The 26,658-nt window shown below is 35.4% G+C and overlaps 1 protein-coding gene across 4 annotated transcripts in view; it reads right to left on the reverse strand.

The window, feature by feature from the left end:
• LOC110382306 (uncoordinated protein 58) overlaps positions 1-20,148 on the reverse strand; it is a 367,231-nt gene extending 347,083 nt beyond the window's left edge. For all 4 annotated transcript variants that reach the window (XM_049842939.2, XM_049842941.2, XM_049842936.2 and 1 more), the window contains exon 1: positions 19,909-20,148. The gene's annotated coding sequence lies outside the window, so the exon portion shown is untranslated. The remainder of the gene's footprint in view (positions 1-19,908) is intronic.
• Between the last annotated feature and the right edge of the window lie 6,510 nt (positions 20,149-26,658).

Raw genomic sequence — 26,658 nt, forward strand, 5'->3', positions numbered from 1 at the left:
AAAACCGCTTTATAAAGCGATTTAGGCTGACATCACCGCGTACCGCTTTTATACACCACATAACGTTAATAACATTAATATGTAACATAGCTATAACCGTATAATGTGGTATAGTAATAAATATCAGTATTAATATATAATGATTCATTTAAAAGCGTAGATATTTACGTGCGTATGTAGTTGATACTATGAAATGTTTATGTATTTGTCAGGTTATAGAGTTTATCATTGTTTTCAGGCCCTTCTTTTCTTGTGTCTCTCTTTCTATCATGTGTGGTAGCTGTTGAAAACTATAGAACCTATATACTTTAGAATACGATACCCTCTTGGTAATACTTGTTGTTAGACTTTCTGGCTTCTATCTACCCGTAACGACTGCCTAAGACTTTTCAATAATAGCCAGGACCCGGACAAATTAATGCGCCTTAAGAAAAACACGGGGTAACTCGTTATGACATAAGTTGATGGTCATCCATTCACGTACCTAACCGAACCAAGCTTTATTATCTGTCTGACTGTATAACTGTTACGTAACCAGAACCCACTCAAAAACCACCTATTTATAACCAAACAAAATCTATTAAATTGAAATATTAATTGCACAAATGGCACAGCAATTGTGCTTGGAAACTATGTCTCAGGAAACTCTAGCTGCAATACGGTCTGCATACAAATTCTTACGTCAATATTATTGTCACGGAATTCACAATATTGTGAATTACTTAGTTTGTTTGTTTTTCTACTATGACAAGAAGTGGTCTAGATATTAAAGTCATAACTCCGTAACTAGGTTGAAAAAAAAACCGGCCAACTGCGAGTCGGAATAGCGCACGAAGGGTTCCGTACCACTATTTAAAAAATTAGCAAAAATTCACGTTTTGTTGTATGGTAGCCCCCAAAATATTTATTTTATTCTAGTTTTCAGTATTTGTTGTTATAGCGCCAACAGAAATATACCATCTGTGAAAATTTCAACTCTTACTATCACGATTCATGAGATACAGCCTGGCGACAGACGGACGGACGGACAGAGGAGCGAAAACAATAGGGTCCCGTTTTACCCTTTGGGTACGGAACCCTAAAAAGTTTGCAAACATCATCTTTTCGTTTTTTTTCTAGGTCAGATTACAGGCTGAATTATTCAGTTTGAGTATGAGAAGGCTGTCTGAAATATAGCTCAAGTATCAACTGGTTATAACTATAAGTGTAATCAGGTTAAAACAGTCAATCAACTTGTGAGTTTCGGGTGTGCCAAAATTTGTCTAAAGACAGTCAGCTTTGCGAAAGTCACATTGAGATTTTATTTCAGTTCTACAAAAAGACCAAAGTATGAGAAAGTTAACTTACTTCTTAATATAAAGGCCGTAGATGATATATATGTATATATCTATATTTTTTTCTATAGATTTAATAATAATAATTTTAGTTGTAAGTTTTATTTTATTTAGCTGTGCCCTACAGGGTCCACAATTGTACCTAGCTCTAAGCCTAATTGTAACACCTACTTTATACATTGTGGAATGCAAATAAATAATATGAATATGAATATTGATTGCTTCTTTTTAAATATCTGGTTAGAAAGGAATTGGCTTTCATGTTTTTTGAAAACTTCAGGTTTTCTTATGAAAGTTTTCTATTTCTTAACCAAAGTCGTTAAGAATAATCTTAGCTTCATCATATTATTAGCTGTTACTCACGATTTTACTCACATTCTGAAGGAACTACTTACCGCATCTGGATAAAAATCCAACAGAAACTTTTCTCTAATTTTTCTTGCAGAAAAGATACCCGGGTTTGTTGGTGACAACTACTATTACGTTTTTTGTTCGAAACTTATTGCTAATTCATATAATTAGTATGCGCTTTGCATGAACACTGCAGTTGAAGTTTTTTACTGAAAGTCTAAATAAAACATTCAATTGTTTTTTCCCGTATTCGTTTTCCGAGAAACTTTAATGTTTCATTTGTTTTTTCTGTGAATATACGAGTATTGAGCGTTTTATTTGATTAAAATTGTTAACATCGAGTGATGGAGAAATTGGAAAATCCAGGCTTTTATTGATTTCAGTATTTTGATGGATTACATCAAGAAGAGAATGTGCGTAATTAATCCTTACTTTTATAACGAGAGTAACTCTGTCTGTCTCTATCCGACTTTCACGTCAATACTACAGAAAGGCAAAAGGCTTTTTATTCAGATGCGGGAAGTTGTTCACTCGGAATGCAGTTATAACCACGGGGTTAGCTAATAGGTATTAAGTTTGTGATTTTCAGGCAACTGTCATCAAATAAATCTTTTTTTGTGCTCAAAATATGATGCCTCAATTATAAAAGCCATTAACTATTTATAACTAATTCCACTTAATTTATACTAACGTCTGTGACTTTAATCTTTATATAAAATCCACGTTCTATTTACACTTTTACAGAAAGAATACTTAACAACGCTACAAATCCAGTGAAACTTAGCAAACGTTATCATCCGACTTATCGAAGTTAAGGCAACTTTCCAACAAACTTAAAACTAAAATATTCGCTAAAATAAATTAACACTAAGAAAACCCGCACACTATACACTAAACAGTCGGCCAACAGTTGAAAATCTTGATTCCAATCAAAGTGTTCAGTCGGTCTGATACCGGCTAAATACCTGATCTTCGTAATGCGCGTACTACCATTCATCTTCATACTGATTTATGAGCCCATTGCGGCTGTCATTGAACATCCTTGGCAGTCGTTACGGGTAGTCAGAAGCCAGTAAGTCTGATACCAGTCTAACCAAGGGGTATTGGGTTGCCCGGGTAACTGGTTTGAGGGGGTCAGATAGGGCAGTCGCTCCTTGTAAAGCACTGGTACTCAGCTACATCCAGTTAGACTGGAAGCCGACCCCAACACAGTTTGGTTAAAGGCTCGGAGGAAGAAGACTGATTTATGAGCCCAAAACAAACTATCGGCCGACTAAAAGTTTGCAGTTTGCTGACTCTAAAACTAAAGATAACTGAAGATAAAAGTGCCATTTTGAATGATAAAGAGAATTAATTAACACAATTTTCGTTTTAGTTTTGTTTATTTGGCACTGATAGTAGTTTTCAGTCGTTCTTAGGTCACTTAAAAGAATTTATTACGTGGCAATGGTTGGGTTGTAATATTTCAAGAACTTAAGAAGGTATTTTTAATTTTAATGCAGCAAGTTTTTTTTATTAAATACTTCATTGTTTGAAGTGGGTGTTACGAATAATCTACAAAAACGAGACTTTTGACTAATAATAAAAATGTATACGTGTACCTAGACGACTTTTTAAGAAAAGATCTTGAAATTCGATTATCTTGAAACGGGTTAACTTTTGCCCAGTGTATCCCATGGTCAAATTTGTCCGTATTGACCTATACTATCACTTCATGAAAGGATGCGCTCTACTTACAAGTAACCCTGTATCGCTGTACAGTTGTATGAATATCAATAGATGAGAAGAAACTTGAGGGAGTGAATGAGTGAATGTAGGTGTGCCGATTGACAGAGAGGAATGAAAGTGGATAACATATTGTGCCGATCCCACATAAAATTAATAACAGGGATAGAAAATATATTTCGAATTTTATTTTTGTCATCAATGCGGAAAAACCATACTTGTGTTTGTTAAAAGATGTAAATGTTAGTGATAGATGTAATTTACTTGTGTAAAAAGTCCTATCTAGATTGATTTCCTTGAATACCTACTCAAATGAAGTAAAGATAAATATAATATTATTAGTATGCAGATAATTATTCTGCAGACTCTCCAACAGAAAGTAAAGTGAAGTGACAAACGCGGTTCGCAGCCACAACTTGCGCGCTATTCTGCTAATTATGAAAATCTTATTCAGAACGTTACAATACAAACATTTTAATATTAACTAGTTCTAGAAGCTGAGCGATTACTTACACAAAGGGTTGCGTGTTCAATGCCTGCACGGAACAAAAAATGTGTTTAGAAATGATTGATTTGGTAGCTAAAGTTCTAGTTAAGAAGTGATTAAAGTATAAGCTATATACATTACTTTAGATAAAAAGTATTAATAGAGAAAATAACTAATATAATTAGACGCGAAATATACTCTGTCCGTCTATCAGTCGTGTTTTAACGCCGAAATTACTTCCCCAATTTAAATGAGCACGCAGATATGTAAGTAGTCTAAAGTCAGATTACGAAGGCTATGCTTGGATACGAGAATTAGTTTCTTGGGGACGCAGGTGGAACCGCGGGTAACAGTTAGTTACCTACATATAAACCCGGTTCAATCCCTGCTAATATTATAAATGCAAAAGTAAATCTGTCTGTCTGTCTGTTACGCTTTCACTCACGTCTAAACCACTGAACTGATTTTAATAAAATTTGGTACAGAAAGAACATAGGATAGTTTTTATCGCGGACTTTTTAAGAGTTCTACAATGCGAATGCGAATGAGTACAATGAAAGCGACGCCGCGGGCGGAGGCTAGTTACATATAAAACCGGTTCAATCATTTATAATGGACAGACAAACAGGACTAGATTTGTAATTATAAGTATATACTTGTACCAACCCGCATTGAGCAAGCGTAGTGATTAATACTCTTTCCTTCTCCGTGTGAGAGGAGGCCTATTCCCAACAGTGGGACGATAAAAAGGCTGTAACAGTATATACTTGTACTTAGGCTTTATCGAAACAATAAGTCTTCATTAATAATTTCACGGATTGTCAGCAAAAATCTTTTGCTCCTTAAAAATTTTCATGAAAAATTATTTTGTAGGAAAAATGCTATTAGTCCCTCTTTGACCCCGTTGATTAATCTTTTGTCCCACTTTTCCTTGAAGTTGTTTTTTATTGAGAAATTATTTTTTAAAGGCCTGGTAATATTTAGCAGTTAGCAACATGATTTTTTTATTCTGACTTAAATATAATCTAAGAAGTTCAAGTAACAGCCGCACTGGCAAATCGATCATAAGGTTTGGCGCGGTTAGTATGTGGGTGGGTGACCATCTTATATCGTTTCGGGTAGTCGGAAGTCAAAATGTCGATCGGACAAGTAGCCGCCTCCAATATAATAGGAAAAAGGCTAGGTAGAAAATGACTTAAATGATTTCATCTGCCTAACTTTTTTCGAATAACGAGCTTCTAGACTAATCACCACTTTAAATATGATAACGTATTTTTGTCTGTTTTGTAATTTTCATCACTGTTAACACTTAAGTCAATTACCTAGGAAAAGATAAAAATATTATACTTCTTCACTCACTGAACAAAAAAAGAAATGTAAACACATGCTTTGCAAAGGGTGTGCTATTTATAACACACCCTCATTTAATATCACCAGTTATGTAAAATCTCATATTCTAGATCAAATTGACATTTACCTGTGGCTCAAGCATTCATTAAATAAATAAAATAAGATACATATTAATTTAAACTCCAGAATCGTGGTTCGTACTAAGAATTTCAATATATACGAAAACATTAATAACTCCGTAAAAAGCAAATTTTTAAAATACTTGTTTACTTAATTTTTTGGGCACTATTTATGTCCTATCATTCAGTACAGCAGACTGATTTCCTAGGTCAAACCTAGGAAATCACAAGTCCGTCATACATCGTCGTACAATAACAGTCATCATAGACAAAATCTGGCAAGCATAAAATAATTATGACAAGTAAAAAAGAAAAGTTTTCAGACATTTCTTTATTACATTAAAAAAAAATTACTAATTAACCAGGCATGTCACATAACTCAATCTAATTATTAAGTAACATAAGCCTTTCAGAGTCACTTGTTATCTTTACTAGAAAACATAAATAAATAGACTTTCATGTTTCTTCTTTATTTTCTACAAAATTCTGATAAAATTCACGCCAATATTATTGAATCAACTTCATTTGAATGACATTTGATATCTCTGGGGGTACGACATCAAAATAAGTGTCAAAATAAAGTCATTTTTATAACGCAAATTGTTATTGACTTGACATATAGAATTTTATCAGCGTCTTTTTTATTTTTAATATTGGTTTATGGCTGTTGCTGGGTAACTACTGCCCAGAGGTAAATGGAACATCAAAAATGTCGTAGAAAAGTTGATGCTGGGGTCAAGCTCAAAAATTATCATGATTAGGTCGATAGAAGTTGAAGTTTCAATTCAAAATAAACCGTGTTGTATAACAATTAAAATAATATATAGTGTGCTAACGACTTCAAAATTTACTTAGTGATGGTTCCTTTTTGCTTATTCATCAGAAAAAACACTTTCTTGCTTTACCCTAATGACTTTAAATAAAAGATATTAATAGATATGCTTTCCTAGAAGGTTACATCTATAAAGGATTTTCTTTGAATAGCACCGTAGGATTCTAAATGCAAAAATTTACCAATGTTCAGGCGGAAAAGTCCCCGGTAGTACATACAACAAAACAAAAAGCTCTCATTAAATATCTTTGCCCCCCTGAAGTTAGCGTCAGCCATTTGATCATAGGCAATAGTATGCTGTTCATACATTTAATACTGAGCAACCACTAGTATCTACCTTCAGTGTGGTAATGGTAAAACGCTTGCTCAAGAAAGCTAGCCAAAGTAGACTTTTCTAAGTTTTCTTACTACGTTTCCCTTCACCGTTAGTTAGTTCGAGATGAACTTAGAATGTAATTACACCAACACCTTGGTAACTCGAAGGAATGCTATTCGAGAAAGTAGGTTGCTAATGTTTGGCCGAACTAGTTTTCTTGTGGGAGAATCCATTTCTACTACAACCTAGGTCTTTTCCAAGTGTTTATACAAACATATTTTGTTAGTTACCTCCAGATTACTTGAATTTCATAAATACAAAAATTTTTAGTTTTCCCTTCGGGACTTGAGTGGAAATGCGTTGAACAGCGTATAATTTGTACAGTCAACTTCAGGTCAGTGGTAACAGTTTTATAGATAAATCGTACGTATTACTATTGATTTAAGATCAGTTACCACTGATGTGCGGTCTACTGTACATGTACTTTCAAATGCATCTAGGAAATATACTTACTGATTATTCCTACAAATTGCATCCCCAACGTCTTTTATGAAAATCATTTGGTTTACACTCAAAAAAATACCCATGCACGGAATTTTCCTAAAAAAATCGCCATGTACAACATCAAAACCATTTCTCTTCCCTCTAAGTAACAACCTCGTAATCTCATCAGAGTGGAAGCCACAAACCTACGAGTGTAGCATTGACCAAAAACTTACCAACACGGAGTAAGGAAAGATGAGCGGAGATGCCATAATGCAGGTAGGTCAGGCGCCTACTTCTGGCTTAAATTCGTACGGTGGGCATGACCAAAATGATCAGTTACGAGTGAACTAAAACGTTTGGGTTCTTTGGATATCTGTCAACGATTTTTGGTATTACAAAAAATCGGATCCAAAGGAGGTGTACTATTAAGGTGAGGACAGTAACGTTCTCGTCCCCCTTACAACCGCATTTTGGCGCGCTACTTTCTTAGGCGATTTTCCGTTATGGCACCTCCGCTAGTCATTTTGTTCTCCATGGTTAGCGAGAAACTCATTAGCACAAAGTTTAATCTTCACAAGTCGATACATTTGCTATATCTGTTTGGGAACGCTGTTTTCTCGAGATTTACTACTATTTCTTTATGAAGAGGTATTCAGAACTTTTTGGTTGGTTAAACAAGTTTGTTTTATATTGTTGTTGAAAATAAATGAAGTGAGTTAAATCGCTAAAATTACAGTAGTAAATGTGGACTAACTGTATTTTTGGTTAACACCACTCTTTGCTACTACAAACCAGTAAATTGCAATTCCACAATTAGAAAATAGAGATTTCTTGTTGATGCTAAGTTGCTTCCGTTAACAGGCCAATATTATATAAGAAAACTACATTGATATCACTTTTTTGGATCATCAAACGAAAGGAGACTGCAGGATAATGTAAACTAACATATAAACGCTTCAAGTTCCTTATCTAACACTAAATTAACTTCTTACAAACTAGCTAAAAAACCACCTCTAAACTAAACACACTCAAAGGAAGTAAACACATTACCCTCCTTCACACACACGGTTAAAAACAAAAAAGACATTCAGAACATAGTCAGAGCGACCTCACATTAAAAACACTCAACCCTTTCAAAGTTCAACTACAAAATATAAGTCTAGGAGTTATAACGAGTGTGTTGAGCACACATGGGACGGGGGTGAAACCTGCAGACTATAGACTAAACCGTCGGCCGACAGTTGCGAGGCATCATCATCTCCCGAGCCCTTTTCGTAACCATGTTGTTTGACCTGGAAACGAACCCACACATACTTGAGAGGTTGGTTCTTTACTCACTAGGCCACCATGATAGTTCATTTTTTCTTAACAAAATTTTAATACCAATCAAAGTTTTCAGTCGTCTTTACCGGCTAAATACCTGATCTCTTTAATGTGCTACTATCATGTCGTGTCGAATTGCCGTCCCATCGGGCTATGAGAGTGAAGGAATAGTTAGTGCACCTGTGTCTGCGCAATTGCTTGTGCACTATAATATGTCCTGCGCAGTTGGCTGATCTCCTTATATATGAGAATAGCCGCCGTGGCCGAAGTCGGCCTTGGACGTGTTATTATTATTGTTACCTAATTTTGATTCCAATTACCGGCTAAATGCCTGATCTTTGTAATGTACTTTCATCTTCATACTGATTTATGAGCTCAAACAAACTATCGGCCGAATGAAAGTTTGTAGTGTGTGACGTTTATAAGGCTAGAGCTAAAGTCTTAAGCTTGGGTTTCCTAGGAAAGCGGTGCCGTCATATAGCGGCCGTCTTATTACGGACGCAAATAGACGGTCGTCTTTACGGTGATTACATGTGGAAAGTTCCACGGCCGTTTTAACACACCGTCATGAACTTTTTGTTAGTTGTATCATACTTACTAACCTGTTTTATTTAATATTTCTCAAATTTCACAACACCAATTCTGTTTTAGTTGACTTTTCTATAATCTTTACTTTTTATGTTAGATATTGCCTTCGTGGTTTCGAACGAAATCTATTAAAATTTCGTCGTCCTCGCTGCTCCAAGAGTTGTAACAAATTTTTGACGTTGTTCCGAAAAAAAAAACACAAATACGTATTAAAAAAGCTTCACCGCTTTCAATAAAACGTTCACCAAACTATCTGACACCGTCAAGACGGCCGTCATGCAAATGGCGGCACCGCTTTTTGAAGTTACGGCGTCAGTTACCGCTCTCTAGGAAACCGCCCCATTTTGTTTACATAGACAACGTTCTGGTCATGTCTTTCACCGCTGTATTACGGCCGCTATATGACGGCACCGCTTTCCTAGGAAACCAAAGCTTTACCGCGCAATTTGTTGAACTTTCCAACAGTTTTGGAGACAAGTTTTAAGTAATCTGGTGTCGTGCACCTGTTGACGTTAGGTTCAATGAACTGTTAGTGCTGTCATGGGGGGTGGGAAGCGACAAACTTTGAGGGTGCAAATTGTTTTGTTGGCTTTATTTTTTAAAAGGCTGCTGTGGTCATTAGGATAAGGATGAGTGCACCATTTAACTAAAAGGATAACCAAAACATATCAAGAAACGGTTCGATTATCGTTATTTTGTTAAATGGTGCAACCACGGTGGAAGGAAATTTTGTTCTCCGTGGGGGAAAATCACCGTAAGCACAATATTTCTTACTGCTTAACAATGACGGCCAATACAAGATTATATGGAAGGAACAAAGAGCCTACCCCAAATAAAATTGGAATAAAGACATGAGGATGATGATGATGAATTTCTTTAATTTTCATAATTGTATTTTAATTTACTTGCTTAATTTATTTGTAAGTCAAATTATTACGAACACTGTTTGTTTGAATTACGTAAAAATAATTGAATTTATTTCTTTATACTTTATGTAACAAGCCAAGAATATTATAACATTTATAACTATTGGAACGATCCGTCTGTAATGCTCGTGGGTGCAGTTGAATACTATAACTCGAGACATAACATGCAATAACATAACATGTTGCCTGTTCTCCCGTAAGGATAAGCAGAAGTACCTATACAAGCTAGAAACATTTACCTTGTAATGATTATGCCTATGTCATTGGCTATTGTCATTGTAAAAAAAAAAATTTAGATAATGACTACCATGACGCACTAACAAATATAATAAACAAAATTATTTTATGTGCGAAAAAGAGAAGAAATAAGTGAAATATGCATCATACCCATGCTCGTTAAAGATCTGTTAAAAATCAAAAAAGATAAATTATTTTAACTTCTTAAAAACATGAGTAGAAAAGACTTGTATATCTTCTCTGAGAGGAAAACATATATTTATGTTTTTAATAGATAAACTAAAAACTACTGGAATGATTTTAAATATTCTTATAAAGCTACACTATTCCCGAATAGCATAGGCTATATTTTAGTTGCCACGGGGCGCGGGTGAAACCGTGAAAAATTGGCAAGCATAAAATAATCTAAATGATTCCACGGGCAGACACTAGTATAATAACTCAATAAATTCGAATCCAATATAAATGAATGTCAAACTAAAACGCATTATGTTTTTTAATCAGAGTACCTACATTTGAAATTAATTCAAATGCAATTCGAATTAATTTAAATAAGGAATGTCGTGAGCACGCGCCGTCTGTGATTTTAACGGCACTTTAGTTTTTAATTCGTTCTGTTTTCAAATGTTTTAAGCATTTTTTTATCATAGATTCTTTTATTTCACGAATATTAATCTTCTTAGTCATATACATATTTACACACACAAGTGTGGCTTCTAAGTTTGTACCCTAAAGACTCAGAAACTAAATTAAAAGATTAAAATAATTGTTCTCATCATCATCCTCCGAGCCTTTTCCCAATCATGTTGGGGTCGGCTTCCAGTCTAACCGGACTCAGCTTAGTACCAGTGCTTTACAAGAAGCTACTGCCTATCTGACCTCCTCAACCCAGTTACCCGATACCCTTCCCAAAATAATTCTTCTCATGAAGCTACATTATTGCCAAGTGACATAGGCTGCATTTTATCTGACTACTGGCAGTAGCCCCATGAGACGCGGGTGAAACCGAGGGAAACAGTTAGTGTGAAATAAAACACCGGCATAGTTATTTTTATTCAATATACGAAGCCATGAATTATAGATCCAATATAAAAATTATCTTCAATAAATCTTTGCTTTCATTTCAAGATAAACATTAAATACGATACTTCCAGTCAAAATATTTACTCCCAAACGAACAGAATATAAGGAAAAATTCAATTTTAAAAGTACAATTAATCACGAGTATTCAAGAAACGTTCTAATATTTATGTAGCGAGCATTATTTACTAACAGTAGCACACTGCAGACTTTTAGTCGGCCGACAGTATGTTTGGGCTCAGAGCTCAGTATGAAGATGTGATAATGATTATCGGCCACGGCGTCTGTTCTCATATAAAATGATCAGCCAACACAGGACGTATTTGCTTTACGTGCACAAGCATTTGCTTGGACACAAGTGCACTCACTATTCCTTCACTCTCATAACCCGATTCGACGGCAATCCGACACGACCGGAGAGAGATCAGGCGTAAGATCGATATTAACGTGCTCTCCGATGCACGGAAGATGATGAATACCAGTGTTTTACAAGGAGCGACTTCCTATCTGACCTCCTCAACCCAGTAAAGCCAGGTAACCCAATACAGGAGTAAGATTGGTCTCTGCTGAGTAGTAAGTTAGTCATTTACAAAAAATGAAAAAGATATTCTTTTAAATTATTTTTTTTGTCTATCGTCGGCAACTGTCAGCCGACAGTTTAGTCTCCCGTTTAGAGCACAAAATAATGATAAATAATGAGTTTGAGTTTGAGTAATTAATCAAGTCGGTTCGCTCACACCTCTCCGCGCAGGTGGGTACATTAGACATGCAAATTGTGATTTATTGTTTGAACGTTTACTTTGGAAAATCTTTGGTATATGTTTATGAGAATATTAGCTGTTATATTTTGAGGAGTTCTTCGTATAAGGAGATAAAAATATAATGTAGAGGAACTTAACTATAGCTATGGTCAGATTTTTTTATCTGTTAAATCATTATAATTCTTACTTTAAATATACTATACATACTTGTTATTTTTGTTCTGATGTGAGTGACTTGTATATTTTTTTTATAATAAAAATATCGTTGAATCTACCACAGACATGTTTTATTTCTTTTTTTTTATCAAGACGGCAAAGTTTAGTGTAAACATATTATTTATTTTTTAAGCTGAATTAACAGCTTTTGAACAGCGTAAAATGATCTAATTCTTCTTGCCAAATTCATATTTTCCAAAAAACTTAAATCTTTTGGAATGTTCCTTGAGACCCTATCTATCAATATATCACAAACAACACAACATCTACCTAGAGTGTATTTGAATGCAGGAGAGCGTTAAACGCAGTTAATGTACTACAGTTAACTTGTACTACGTAAATACAATGCACAATATACAATCTTAGATCATGTAACCAACTGGACACTGCAAACAGCATCTCTAAACAAAAAAAATACTTTTTTTAAATAGACCAAGGGACGAGACAACGCAATAAATTCTGATAGCTCAACCATGCATTTTCAGTCACATTATTAAACACACACACACACACACACACACGCATAAAAATTGACAAACACAAGCATAAACTTGACGAACACAATGACATATAGAGTGATGCTTTGGTACTTTTGGTAGAAAGAAAGGCGAATCCAGTTGTTAAAATGCTCTAAGACTATTGTCGTAGCATACATTTGTCTTAGAAACGCCTATTAGCCACATATAGTGTTAAATTAATAGCTCCCGCCCTACCTACTGATTATACTACGCCGCTACGAAATGACCCTCCCATTCGTAGCACATTCGTAGGCGTGCTACGGTACCGTAGCACTTTCGTAGACGTGCTACGATATCGTAGCGATACGGTATCTTGACATCAATTTGCTATTTGCTCTCTGTAGCTTGCTTTTGCTCGCGGATTCACTCGTTTACGCAGACTTTAATTTTCATGACTTTGAGCTTCCGCAATTGAAGGGGATTTTTTTTGCCTATAGTAAACCACGTGATTTGTGATTATCATCTACATTTTTATACTAACATTAGGAGAAAACATTTTTTTATACCGTGACAGCTCCGAAACTACTGGAATGATTTGAAAAATTATTTCACTGTTGGAAAGCTACACTATCCCCGAGTAACATACTCTAATTTTTTTTCCTGTCTAGTATAAATATTGACACAACCATATTTTATTACAAAAGATTCACTACAATAAATAAAATAAAATAAATAAATAAGCCTTATAGTTTATGAAAATCCCGACTCGAATCCTTTAACCCGATGGTTGACTGGTAGAGAATGCCTTGCGGCATTAAGTCCGCCAATGTACCTATTTTGTACATAAAGTATAAATAAATAAATAAAATAACTTCAATAAAAATCTAGGTAGTCAAAAAACTCACCATCTATAAATTCTACCAATACTCAAATTACTCCAAATAACCAGGTAAGGAAATGTACACCACAATGAACGTTCACGTAACACTGTACATGAGAGAGCACAAAGCTGTGTGGCAGGTTATAATATTATTATACTTTTTGAAGTATAATATGCAACAGAAGAAATGCAAATATGCAACAGAAAAAATGTACACTATTATGAACGTTCACATAACTGTTAATAGGAGAGCTCACAGCTATGTACGGCAAGGGTTGATTCGCAAGAGAAGAGCTTATTCACCCCTTTTTTATTTACCACTTCACCAGGTAGAAATTAAACATTTACAGCCTTACTACAAAAACTTAAACATCTTACCTAAAAAAAGTGTGGCTGCAAAACGGACCTTATTTCAACGTCATAATCAGTTTTTTTACACAAGTGTTTATTTTATTTTATTTTTTCTTTATTGGCTCGCCAACAATTGTGTACACTCATAATATTACAAAATTAATTATACTATAAATAAACTAAGTGTAACAATTTCTTACAGGTAAGCACAGCATGCGATGTATTACAATAATTTATTTTGCCACATGCACTAAATTGTGGTCCTTAATGTGGGCTAAAAATGGATCAAATGCCAAATAATTATAAATATTTGCATGTTTTAAAGTTAGTAATTTAACACTAAAGAAGTGAAGAAAAAAGAAAGACAATTGAAAAATTTATACAGTGTTGAAGGTTATTTTATGGAACTTGCCAAGTGAGTCAGAATGCACATCAACAAGATCACTGTAGCTATTCAATAGCTTACACAGCCGGGGAATGATGGAGCTTGCGCCAAGAACTGTTCTACGGAGTGGGGGATGCAAGGGAGTGATAGGAGCACGAGGGTATCTAGCGGGAACTCTGAATTTAAACTTGCTAAGTAACTGTGGACAGTCTATTTTGCACCGGAGTAGTTTGTATAAGAAAACTGCATCTGTGATTTTCCTACGTCTCTCCAATGAAATTATCTTAAAATGAGCAAGTCTGGCTTCATATGAGCGTTTCTTTTTTGCAACTCCGGATGAAAACGCCAGATGCCAAAGGAATCTTTTTTGTATTCGTTCCAGCCTTAGGTTATGTGTGGCATAGTGAGGTCGCCAGACTGTGCTGCAGTATTCTAGAACGTTCCGTACAATGCAATTGTATAGCAGAATCTTTGTGCTACTGCGCCTGAATCCAGCAACGTTCCTAATAACAAATCCCAACATCCTTGAAGCTTTTTTTATGATATTCTCAATATGAGGTACAAATGTGAGTTCTTTATCAAAGGTGACTCCTAAGTCTCTAATTTGGTTAACTTCCTGGATAACAACAGGACCCACGCGATACTCCGATGGTACGAATTTCTTTTTCCTAGTGTATTTCATATGGTAGCACTTTTTTACGTTTAATTCCATGTCATTATCCGTACACCATTGAGCTAACGAGTCGATATCTCTCTGAAGTAATGCAGTATCATCATTTGATTCGATTAATCTGCAAAATTTTAGATCGTCTGCATACATGTAACATTCAGAGAACTGAAGGTAGTTAGGGATATCGTTAACGAACATATTAAATAGAACCGGACCGATGTGAGAGCCTTGTGGAACCCCTGAGGTGGTCTTGTAAGTCTCAGATTGGTAACCATTAACAGCGACAAAGAAAAGACGGTTTTCCAGATAAGATTTTAACCAATTATAAAGGGTGCCGGTAATTCCATATGCTGATAACTTGTACAAAAGTATGCTGTGGGGTACACGATCGAAAGCTTTACTAAAATCTGTGTATATTACGTCAAATTGTTTGCCGCTGTCAACGGCATCCACTAACATTTCCGTAAAAGTAACTAAATTTGTACAAGTTGATCTTGAACCTACAAACCCATGTTGAGAAGCGTTTAAATAAAGTTTAAAGTGAGACTGGATGTAGGGACAAATCATGGATTCAAAAACCTTTGCGAGAGTAGATAAGATAGAGATGGGTCTATAGTTAACTATGTTATCATTATCATCACTTTTATAGATCGGCACGACCTTTGCTCTTTTCCAAGAGTCTGGAAAAACGCCAGTGGAGAGAGATTTGTTAAAAATTATTAGTAATGGGGGTACTAAGGCGGACGCGCATGTGGAAATAAATATAGGGGGTATGCCATCAGGACCAGCGCCTTTTCGAATATCCAGTGACTTCAGCTTATTTAAAAGGCTCTCTTGATCAATCACGGGTGCCGTCAGAGGTAGACTGTTGTTCTTCATATTATGTAGATACTCTGAGACAGGAGTGCAATTGGTCGTTTTTGCATCGCTAAAAACCGATGAAAAATAAGAGGCAAACATTTCGCAAATTTTAAAACCATCTGATGACACTGTAGTACCGTTAGTCATTGTGACGGGGAATGAACTAGAACCACCTCTTTTATCCTTAATGTATGCCCAGAAGCGATTCGGATTCCTAGAGATTTCATTTTCGATATTTTTTATATAATTATTATAACAACAAGTTGCCATATTAGCGCACCTCTTGCTCAACAAATTGAATTCAATTTTGTCCATTGGATTTTTATATACTATACTATACTATAGTGTTCAAGAGACGTTTAAAAGTTTTTTATGGTACGACGTTTAAAATTTATAAAAACAACTACCATTCGTACTCAAATTACTCGAAATAATAGGAAATGTACACCACTATGAACGTTCACACAACTGTACATAGCAGAGCACACAGCTGTGTTCGGCAAGGGTTGATTCAAAGAGAAATAGCTTATTCATTTTTATTTACCACTTCATCAGATAGCCAAACACTAACAATCTATAAATTCTACCAAACCCCATACTCAAATTACTTCAAACTTCAAATATTTATTGCAATCATGAGCAGATTCATAGGAAGTCATAAAATATAAAGGTACGTATAAAATGGTACCCTGTTTTCACATAATTTTAATAATGATACCCTGTTAAGGGCGCAGCAAAACAATTTTAATATAAAATTACGTGCACACTATTTAATTAATCTGTATACACATATTATGATATTTATATCACTACATACATAGTTTAAAATAAAGTCGCTTTTTCTATCCCTATGTCCCTGCCCCTTGAGCAATTAAATCTTCAAAACTACGCAACGGATTTTGATGCGGGTTTTTTTAACAGATAGAGTGATTAAAGAGGAAGGTTTATTTTTATAACAACATCCATTATAATAGTGTTTCGCTAGTATACCTATATATTTCTAATAAGCAACAGAGGAAATGTACACCACTATGAACGTTCACACAACTGTACATAGGAGAGCACACAGCTGTGTTTGGCAAGGGTTGATTTCAAGAGAAATAGCTTATTATTTTTTTTACCACTTCACCAGGTAGAAATTAAACATTTACAGCCTTGCTACAAAAACTTAAACATATGTTGAACACTTGTCTAAAAAAGTGTGGCTGCAAAAGGGGCCTTGATGCAAAATGACTTTCTCCTTTGTCTTTGGCCTTATTTCAATGTCATCATCTGACATTTAGACAAGTGTTCAACAGGCGTTTAAAAGTTCTCAAATGACTCGAAATAAGAGGAAATGTACACCACTATGAACGTTCACACAACTGTACATAGGATAGCACACAGCTGTACGGGAAGGGTTGATTCGCAAGGGACCTGCCAGATATCGGTAGATTAATCTTAATTTGTATGTAGCTTGTACTGGTTTGAACTGGTTATAGTCGGTATAGATAGGTACATGGGTGGTTTTAGGTACTAGTGTAATGCGTATAGAGGTATTCAATTATGAGTGTTTGGGAAGTAATCTTAGGATGGCAAATTGATTCATGTTGTAACAACACATTTTAAATAGAAAATTCTAACTAGCGAAAATTACTATTTCTGTTTGTCGTGCTTTCCAGCCACTACTGAAACGATTTTGTAGATTTTGTGAAACTTGCTATATATAGAAAAATACTAGTTTGAACTGGTTATGTCGGTATATAGTTATGTATATAGGTGGTTTCTATACAGTGAACAGTGTATAGAGATTGAGGTAAAATTAATCATGACTAGTCCTGTTTCAGAAGTAATCTTGGAAACGACAAATTTATTTTAATTTTTCCGCCATAAAGCAGAAAATCCTTACGTACAAAAATGTGAAAGAAATTCTGTCTGTTCCCTTGTCGCGCTATCTGGCCACAACTACCGAACCGATTTTAATGAAAGCTGGGACATAGATAGTCTAACGTCTGTTTAAGGATGTATGCTATTGGATATAGACATTTTTTTCATCAGGAACTACTAGTAATTTGTAACTCGATCGAGATTATGGTTGAAGTAATAGTTAAATATCTTTGGTAATGTAGTTATAATACAAACACTGACCCCAATATAAACGAAATTATTGTACCACTCTAAGTACAACGGATATTGTCACAATACTTCAAAAATCCATTTTGGTAACGTTTTTGTTAGCTCTGAGATAAATAAGTAGCCGAATTCAAAAGTGTATTCCATACTGATTGATATTCATGTAATCTTATGGTCAGATCCTTAGCACAATTTAACGCAACTAGATATATTGCAAAATCATTAAATCAGTTACGTTTTGAGTTCACGATAAAACTTAGCCTTTGTCGAGCAAGCCACCAAGCAATTTATTTTACCTTACCGTAATTTTCAAAATCAGTTCTGCAGACCTATTGACTAAGTACATCACTCCTTTATAAGTATAAATATTTAAAAAAATACAAAATTATTCCTACATTTTATTTACAAAAAAAATTTCAGTTTCATTTGCGAAAAACCACCCGTTCTTTTGTAAAGTCACTGAAACTAAATAAAACGTGCTAGGAAAGCGGTTTTTCAGCGCTACAGACGAGCGTATTAGATTTTATGAGCACAAATTCTAAATTGTCGAGATATTTTTTTCTTTGTGCCATAAAGAAATGCTTTAAGCACATATACAATACCTACTTATTTGATTAAATACTATGTATTTGATTAATACATTTTATAAGTCTATCCTACACGGGAGGTATGGATTGCGTGAAAGTCGAAATGGCTAGAAAGAATATTACTTGTGAGATGACGGCAGAGAGAAGAGTATGGAAGAAGATAACATTCTGCGCCGACCGCAAATAAAAAAAAATGGGATAAGGATAGGAGGGTGATGATAAGTCTGTTTCAAAATTCTTTGAATCTAAGTAGTAAAAGAGGTAACAATAAAAATAAGATGCATACCACTAGCCAATGTAAGCAAATCTTTTTCTTTTAGTCTCTGGCATAAAGAGGGAACTTCGTTCTAAATTCTCTGGCATATAGAGGGAACTTCGTTCTAAATTCTCTGGCATAAAGAGGGAACTTCGTTCTAAATTCTCTGGCATAAAGAGGGAACTTCGTTCTAAATTCTCTGGCATAAAGAGGGAACTTCGTTCTAAATTCAAAAAATGTTCGTAAGACCAAGGTATGTCTGGCACGAACAGAGAATTTGTTCTAAATTCAAAATGTTCATAAGACCTATCTCCAACAAGAAAAGATTTGTTCTAAATTCAAAACCAGTTCGTAAAATCGCTTCTGAGCGCCCAAAATTCATTTGTTTCGCTCCGTAAGTATAATCTTAATGAAATATTAATAACTAGACTAATGTTCTGGTGAAACTTGCCCCTAATTTCGTCTAGATAACGCCTTAATCGTCGGGGAACATCGCTCGTCTCGCAAATCGCCAGTCATCGCACTTGACACTCTCTATTAATTACTTTCCTCTACATAAAAAAACCTTTTTATTTTCCTTTTTTTCTTTTTTCACCAGCCAGCCTTTGGAAAGCGCGAAGGTTTTAATCAAAGTGCTCTTTTATATTTTTATGCAAATGTCAAAAGATAATAGACGGTTATTCTCGTGTTTTTATCGGTCGTTTTAAGAAATAAGTTTTTAAATTGCTGGGCTATTAAAAATTATTGAGTTTAGTGCTTTAGTTAATTAAATTCTTAATTTTGCTGCGTCTGGGAGATAGACTAGCGTAAAAGCCTTCGTAGACGCCTTTATGAAACGAATATGGGCCATAATTATAAAGACATTATGCTACACCATTTTCTGCTGGTTGCACAAGTGCTAACGGACATTGTCTATAAGACTGTTTCTAGTCTAGGTATATTAAAACCAAAAAAGTGGATAGATATTTGAAATATTAAGTTACTATAGCATTTTATCCCTATCTACGAGAAAAATATAAAAATACTAACGTTTCAGAACGTGTTAACATTACATTTAACTTTTATGAAACATACGACCACAAATAAAACATGTGGATAAAAGACACAACAATGCCATTTCAGAGACATTCGCGCCGACCTTTCGGCTTCTATATTTAAATCACTGTGTACCCTAACATTCCTGACATAACTAAACGACAAAAATGACCTTGCCTTACCTGCTAAAGCCTCCACAACACGAATCACGAACCACACACCAAAAAACTTTGCACACTAACCTCTAGTTTCAAACCAAAAAGTATTAATACAACTACGAAGTATCTAACACTGTACCAAAAAGTTTTTATGCAATCACAACCACTTTTTTTTTAAGTACACACATACACACACAACACTTCGATTTTCGAAATTGTGGGGGAATTTTTACGCGGCGCGACGCACGTTTGCACTGTTTGCCTAAAGGCGGCACACTGGCTGGATTTCACGAATTTTCCCGACAGACAGGCTAGCGCTCTCTCTCTCAGCCGCGAAGGAACTCGACGAAGAATTTTGCAATTAAAAATCGTTAATAAACATGATTATATGACGTAGTGATAAACTGTAGGGTGAAAATGTTACAAGCAGACACGAAGTTAGGAACGTATGTTTGCGTTCTGTATTTAACATTTTTGTGTTCCATTTTTAATATATTCGTTAGCGCGAACCGTGGCTTGTTATAGTTTGTTTTCAGTTACGTAAAAGTGTGTTGGTATGTTTTCGCTTACTTTTTAGTGGGTAAGCAGACTTAGGATTCTTAGTATATTTATCTGGTTGTAATAAATCTTTAATGCCAGACTGCGATACAAAACGTTGAGAGTCATATACGCATTGTTACAGTATGTATGAATGGAAGAAATTACTATTTTAAACAAATGTAGGTAGACTGAAAATAACTCATTTTCAGATAATTTCAAACGTGAAACAACAAATCCAAATAAATGAAGTGCTAAAAATTTTGAAAAAACTTTGCTTTCAAGAAAATGAGAATTTTGTGATAGTTTTTTCACAATTGCCAATTTCCCAACTAGGTTTTCTTTCACAATACATGTTTCGTGCCTAAATTACCTTTCGCACGATTTCAGCTGTCATTATTTGAACCAGTAATTATCATTATCAAACGCCAACAGAAAATACACCAATATGAAAACGCTGTCACCTATCTCACAATAAAATTTTCTCTTTCCATTAAAATTACCGAACAAGAAGCATAATTTCTTTTGAAAATCATTTTCGGAAACAGCTGACGACGCGATCAAAGTTAAAATAGAATAATATTTAAATACGTAGGTATTTGTATTTTTCTCCAATAATCTTCATCCCACACAAAGATCAGTGAACTTTGAAGAGCATCTATCAAAGAAGTAAATATTTTTTCTCACGCACTTCGTAAACTACGTTGACATATAATTTGCTGGGGTTTGCTCGTGGTTCCACTCGTTTTTTTGGCAGTTTATTTTCGAAATTAAAGGTAAAACATTATTAGGATGAAGAATTTAGTTGATGTACCTATTATATGCTTATATTTATTCAATACTAGCTGGTGCCCGCTATATATTTTTACAAGCTATATTATTGTAAAGTTTCATTAAAATCCATTCAGTAGTTTTTGCGTGAAAGAGTAACAAACATCCATACATCCATACATACAAACTTTCGCGTTTATAATATTAGTAGGATTTTTTTAAAGATTGCACACGACAACCAATCTCAGTAAAATTATAGGTACCTTCCACAATATTGGCCTGCGGGTTTGTTCGAAAGAGTTACCGCGGCCCTGCTACATAAAAGACCTACGACGGAACACGACGGTTTTTAGTCAGTAAGAGTCTGACACTCCCTCACCGCTGCTAACCCACAGCGGGAGGGGTCATTTGATGATTTTTGGCGTCGTTAAAAAAAAGCCTTCCTCAATAAGTAGACTTTTCAACACTGAAGGATTGTTAAGTAGTTCATGAAATTAAGCGTTCAAACAAACAAATTCTTCAGCTTTATAATATTAAGTAGTGTTGACTTATGAATAGGACAATGCCTGTTAGTTTGTCGTAGCTTTGACGACTTAAGCACTTATTTGAGTAAAGCAATATAAATAAGTATATCTGTAAAAGTTCATTTCGATATAAAAATTTAAGAAATTTCCAACATAAGTTTGTTGAGAACGTCTTAAATTTTTATATTGAAATTAACTTTTTGCTAGCTATGTAATTTTAGTAAGTGCTCTAATCGTTCTTGAGTAAGCTTTCAAAAAATATATGTAAAGTAAGTACTTATATTATAAGCGCTATAAAAATATATGCCATAGCTTCATTGGGAATAATATTGAATATACATGATTAGTAAAGATTATTTATTGAGCATAATATGTCATTTCATACAGTAAGAAGTGGAACAATGTCAGACGTCCATAGTAACTTAGGCTCAATAAAAATATCCCATGTACAGTGAAAATTCTTACAGTTTTTTGTGTAGTTTAATGTCAGAAGCTTTTCTATGTTTTCCACTTTTGCATTGAACTTCTCAAAACCAAATTATCAAACTCAAATTTTTAAAACGAAAAACCTGAACTCGATAAACAAAATAATTACTTATTTAAATTATATTTTTTTTGGGAAAGTTCTAGATAACAATTAAATATTTTATAAGAAGTTAGTATTTTATATTTAAATTTTTGTAGTAAAGAACTTTGTGTCCGTGAGAATTGTGGGCCGGGTGGGCCGAAACCTGACATTGTTCTTTGAATTGATTTATTGGCATAAGATTGGGTCTCATAATTGAGTTACTCAAATCTATACATATAATAAATCTGTAGAAAAGTAATTTTTGTACATTGAAGAAATTGACAAAAAAAATAGCCAGCATGTTAAAGGATAACTAACAGAACCCATTTCCATCATTTTTGTCATTTTTGTCTGTTTGTCTGTTTGTCTGTTTGTCTGTTTATCTGTTTATCTGTTTGTTCGTTCGGGATTCACGTAAAATCTACGAATTCAACGCAGACAATGCTTATATACAAAAATTCTACGTAACTTGGGGTATTACTTAGTTTTTGTTTCATCGAAATCGATTCACTCTATCAAAAGATATGATTAATTTTGTGAATTCAAGATGTAAAATATTACGACACGCAATCTGTTTGTCAAAACTGCACATTTGAATGTTGTACTTATATTAGTTGATCGGCCTATTAATCTTTACACAGAAAATCACACCTTCATAAGTAACTTCGGAAGAAAAAAAAAATGAAAATTTTGTTTAGCCAAGGTTAAAGTAGCTCCATCTGTGGTAATCTGTGTTAAATAAATTATATAAAATTTGACAAAGGAGCGAGGTGGTAAATGACAACTAATTACCATACATTCTTTATAGAGGATTATTATTTCAACAGATGGAGTTGTGTATTTTCCGTAATTCACCATATTTTAACACGTAGTGTAATTTTTCGATAGACATTTCAATAGTGTTTGTCAGTTTGCCGTGCCACATCAAAATCCAATTATAATTATTACCTTGATGAAAGGAAAATTAATAGTTCTCAGCCAAATTTAAAACGGTGCCATCTAAATAAATTTTTGAACATTATGTCAAAAATGATGACTTTAGTATAACAATTAATTATCATTTAAAGTTACAGATGGAGTTCATATCAGGATTTTTTCATAAACATAGTTTAGCTTATCTTCCACTAATGTGGTGGCCTTAAAACAAATTACTTTGAGTGAGTAGTATTAAGTAGACCTTAATTATTTCTTCTGATGCAAAATATGTAAACTTAATCCTAGAAGAAATGAGGATCTGTCTCTCGCAAGCGCTGCTAAGCGTGAGGTAGGTAGGTAATGTAGGATTCTGTAGCTTTAAGAACAAGCCCAGATACAAAGTGCAGATAAGAAATGGGAGCTTTCTCGATTTAATACCATACACACGTAAAATGCTTTATGCGTCTGAAAACCAACACATTGCGCGTCGCATACCAGAGACATGCTTACTTTCAACTTCTGATCGCAAATACACTGGTCACGATTACGAACAGTCTCAGTAGGACCCGAGCCAAGTCTAAAAAAACACCTTTTATATACAACTACGTTTGATGTCATTCAATCACAAAGACAGAATTGTTTTCTGTTGAAAATCCTATCCACCTGTATCCTATTCTAATCCAGCATGCATTGCACAAAAACCAATGGTATCCTATTCGAGAAGTCAAAAGAGTCGACCTGCCAACGTCAGCTTCTGCGCTAAGCAAGTGTTCTTAATAGTACCATCAGAATTACATTCATCGTTGAATGAGGTGAATAAATTTTCAGAAACCGCAATAACAGTAGGAGCCAAAGCATATGATCGCTTCATAGAGCTCTGATTGGCCCCAGGTGACCAAGTCAGGTCTGATTTGTTCGTTCATCAGATCTTTGAAAGTGTGTCGGTGGATACTTACTGTCGTCCTGTGTGACACAAAATATGGTATATAAACGTCTTCCGCAAGAGCGAAATTTTCCCGGTGTGTGCGGTAGTGACGCACAGTATACAACACTTATGTTTCTTTCGATTTGCTGGCTCCACCAAGAAATGACAAATTGCAAGCGTACATTTTGAAAATCTTGGCAAAACTGCAGGTTTCAAGTACGAACTCGGGCGTGTGAGTAGCGCGGGCGCCGCGCGTGCGTCGCGTTTTGCTGCCCTGCGGCATTTACCTATAGCGCGCTCGCGGCGCGCACGTGCCGCTCTCCTTGACGTTTAACTGCTAAGGCGTTTAGCGGGCGGCGGGGATAGCGGGCGAAGGGGTAAGAACGCAACTCGAGCGCCGCGTGCTCGCGTTCACATGCCGTAGGGCAGCAAAACGCGACGTTCACGCAGCGCGCTCGCGACGCCCGCGCTACTCACACGCCCGAGGATCGCGCACGCCTAATGTGGGGTCAGCCTTACCATAGTGAGTAAGTGCACAGAAAATCCCCGTCATACAAGTGTTTCTCCCCAGTAGTGAAACTATCCTACCCTATGCGCCTGCTGATGATGATGACTCATTTTATCATCCATCCAGCTATTCCCCAACTATGTTGGTGTTGGCTTCCAGTCACCGAATCTGTTTGAGTACCAATATTTTGCTTGGAGCGACTACCTATCTAGCTACCTTCAATCCAGTCAACTACACAAGACGATATCCATGGTAAGACTGACAGACTTTCTGGCTTCTGATTAGTCGCAGCAGCTGCAGAAAATGTACAAATGACAGCTTTGTCAGACTCAAAGCATATAGACATAGATTATAACTGTTTCCTGTGAAAATTATTTACGCACCATACGTTATAATTTTCCAAATTGGCTGACTGGATCCAGAGATATTCACAACGTCACAAACTTTACTTCTTTTGTTCAGATAAATGGTCACATCTACAACACAACCTTGATCAATGAATCTATGCGACTGCTAAGTGCTAATCCTAATTATACTGTCACGTGAAAGAATGCACCTACGGGATAAGTAGTATTTTGACTATTCTATATTGCCCACGCAGACGAAGTTGCGGGCAACAGCTAGTATAAATTAAAATTAGTACATATTTATATTTTATCCGTCTATTAGAAGTACTGAAACTGCAGAGAATAACACTAGTTTAGGAAACAGGTAATTTACATAAATACCGCCAACTAAATATATTCATACTATAAAACAATACGAAAGAAAGAGACAACCTAATGCAGATATACATTCGTTCAAAAACAACATGCATCAAGTTGGGCACTCAAATTTTAAGTAACTTAGCTTGTCGCTGCGGATTATTCAAATCACATGCGTTTCCGAACGAGCGCTCGTGATGGTCTGACGTGGTTAGACTGCTTTACACTATGGATTATGGGTGACATAAGTTGGATAGTGTTTAATAGCATTTTTTGGGCAACCTTGGTCTAGTAGTTTCATTTCTGCCCTGGTCGCAAAGGTTGTAAAGATGACTGTTGTGCTCGGGTTCAAGGGTTCGATTCCTGGCCGAAATTGCTTTGTGGGTTCTAGCAACTTTCACAAAGGATAAATAAGCAACTAAATAATCATCATTATCTGCGGAGACTTTTCCCAACTACGTTGCAGTCGGCTTTGCCTTAACGTAGCTGAATACCAAGGACTGCTTTTTTCACCCTTCAACCCAGTTACCAGGCGTGCTTTTTAGCTGAGTACCAGTGACTGCCTTTTTCACCCTTCAACTAGGGCAAGCCACTTGGTAAGACTGGTCATCAGACTTACTGGTTTCCTACTACAGCCAGACATAACATACCATAGGAAATAAAATAACATTAAAATTCACATTCAAACACCTTTATTTAAAGGCTACAAATCCCCAAGTGTTCACACTAACCACGATATTCTTCAGTTCGACTGCCAAGGTACTAGGGTGACCATAATTTATGTGCACCGCGTAGCCACGTCACGAGACGTGACGGATTCCGACTATTTTCACAGTCACACTATTACGCTGTGGACATGCAAAAGTGGGTTAGGTAGTGTTTTTAGTGGTTTCAAGTTTTTTGCTTTTTCGTGGTTTCTTGGGCGGGAATTTTGAAGTCTAGTTACATAGGTACTTATCCTTACCTATGTACATTACAAATGGTGGGTAGTAGCAAATAGAGTACATAAGAAGTCCATAATAAAAAAAGAAAGTACATACAACTTATGGGAGTGCATAAGGGATTACATAGGGGTAGCACGTAAGAAAGTTCAGGGGTAGAGAAAGTTAAGGAATTCAGTCATTTATGGTGTTTTCGTTGTTGAATTCCATCACAATTGAGGCAAAGAAGACAAAGGCATTACTATACTTTCTCTTTACTCTTACGTAAAACAAAAAATAGAATCGAATTTACAACGCAATTCGTCCCTATATCAATTTACTAGCCGTTTTCCGGCGGTTTCACCCGCGTCCCGTGGGAGCTACTGCCTGCACCGGAATAAA

This window comes from Helicoverpa armigera, chromosome 22 (genome assembly GCF_030705265.1).
Source record: "Helicoverpa armigera isolate CAAS_96S chromosome 22, ASM3070526v1, whole genome shotgun sequence".
Taxonomy (NCBI): Eukaryota; Metazoa; Arthropoda; class Insecta; order Lepidoptera; family Noctuidae; genus Helicoverpa; species Helicoverpa armigera.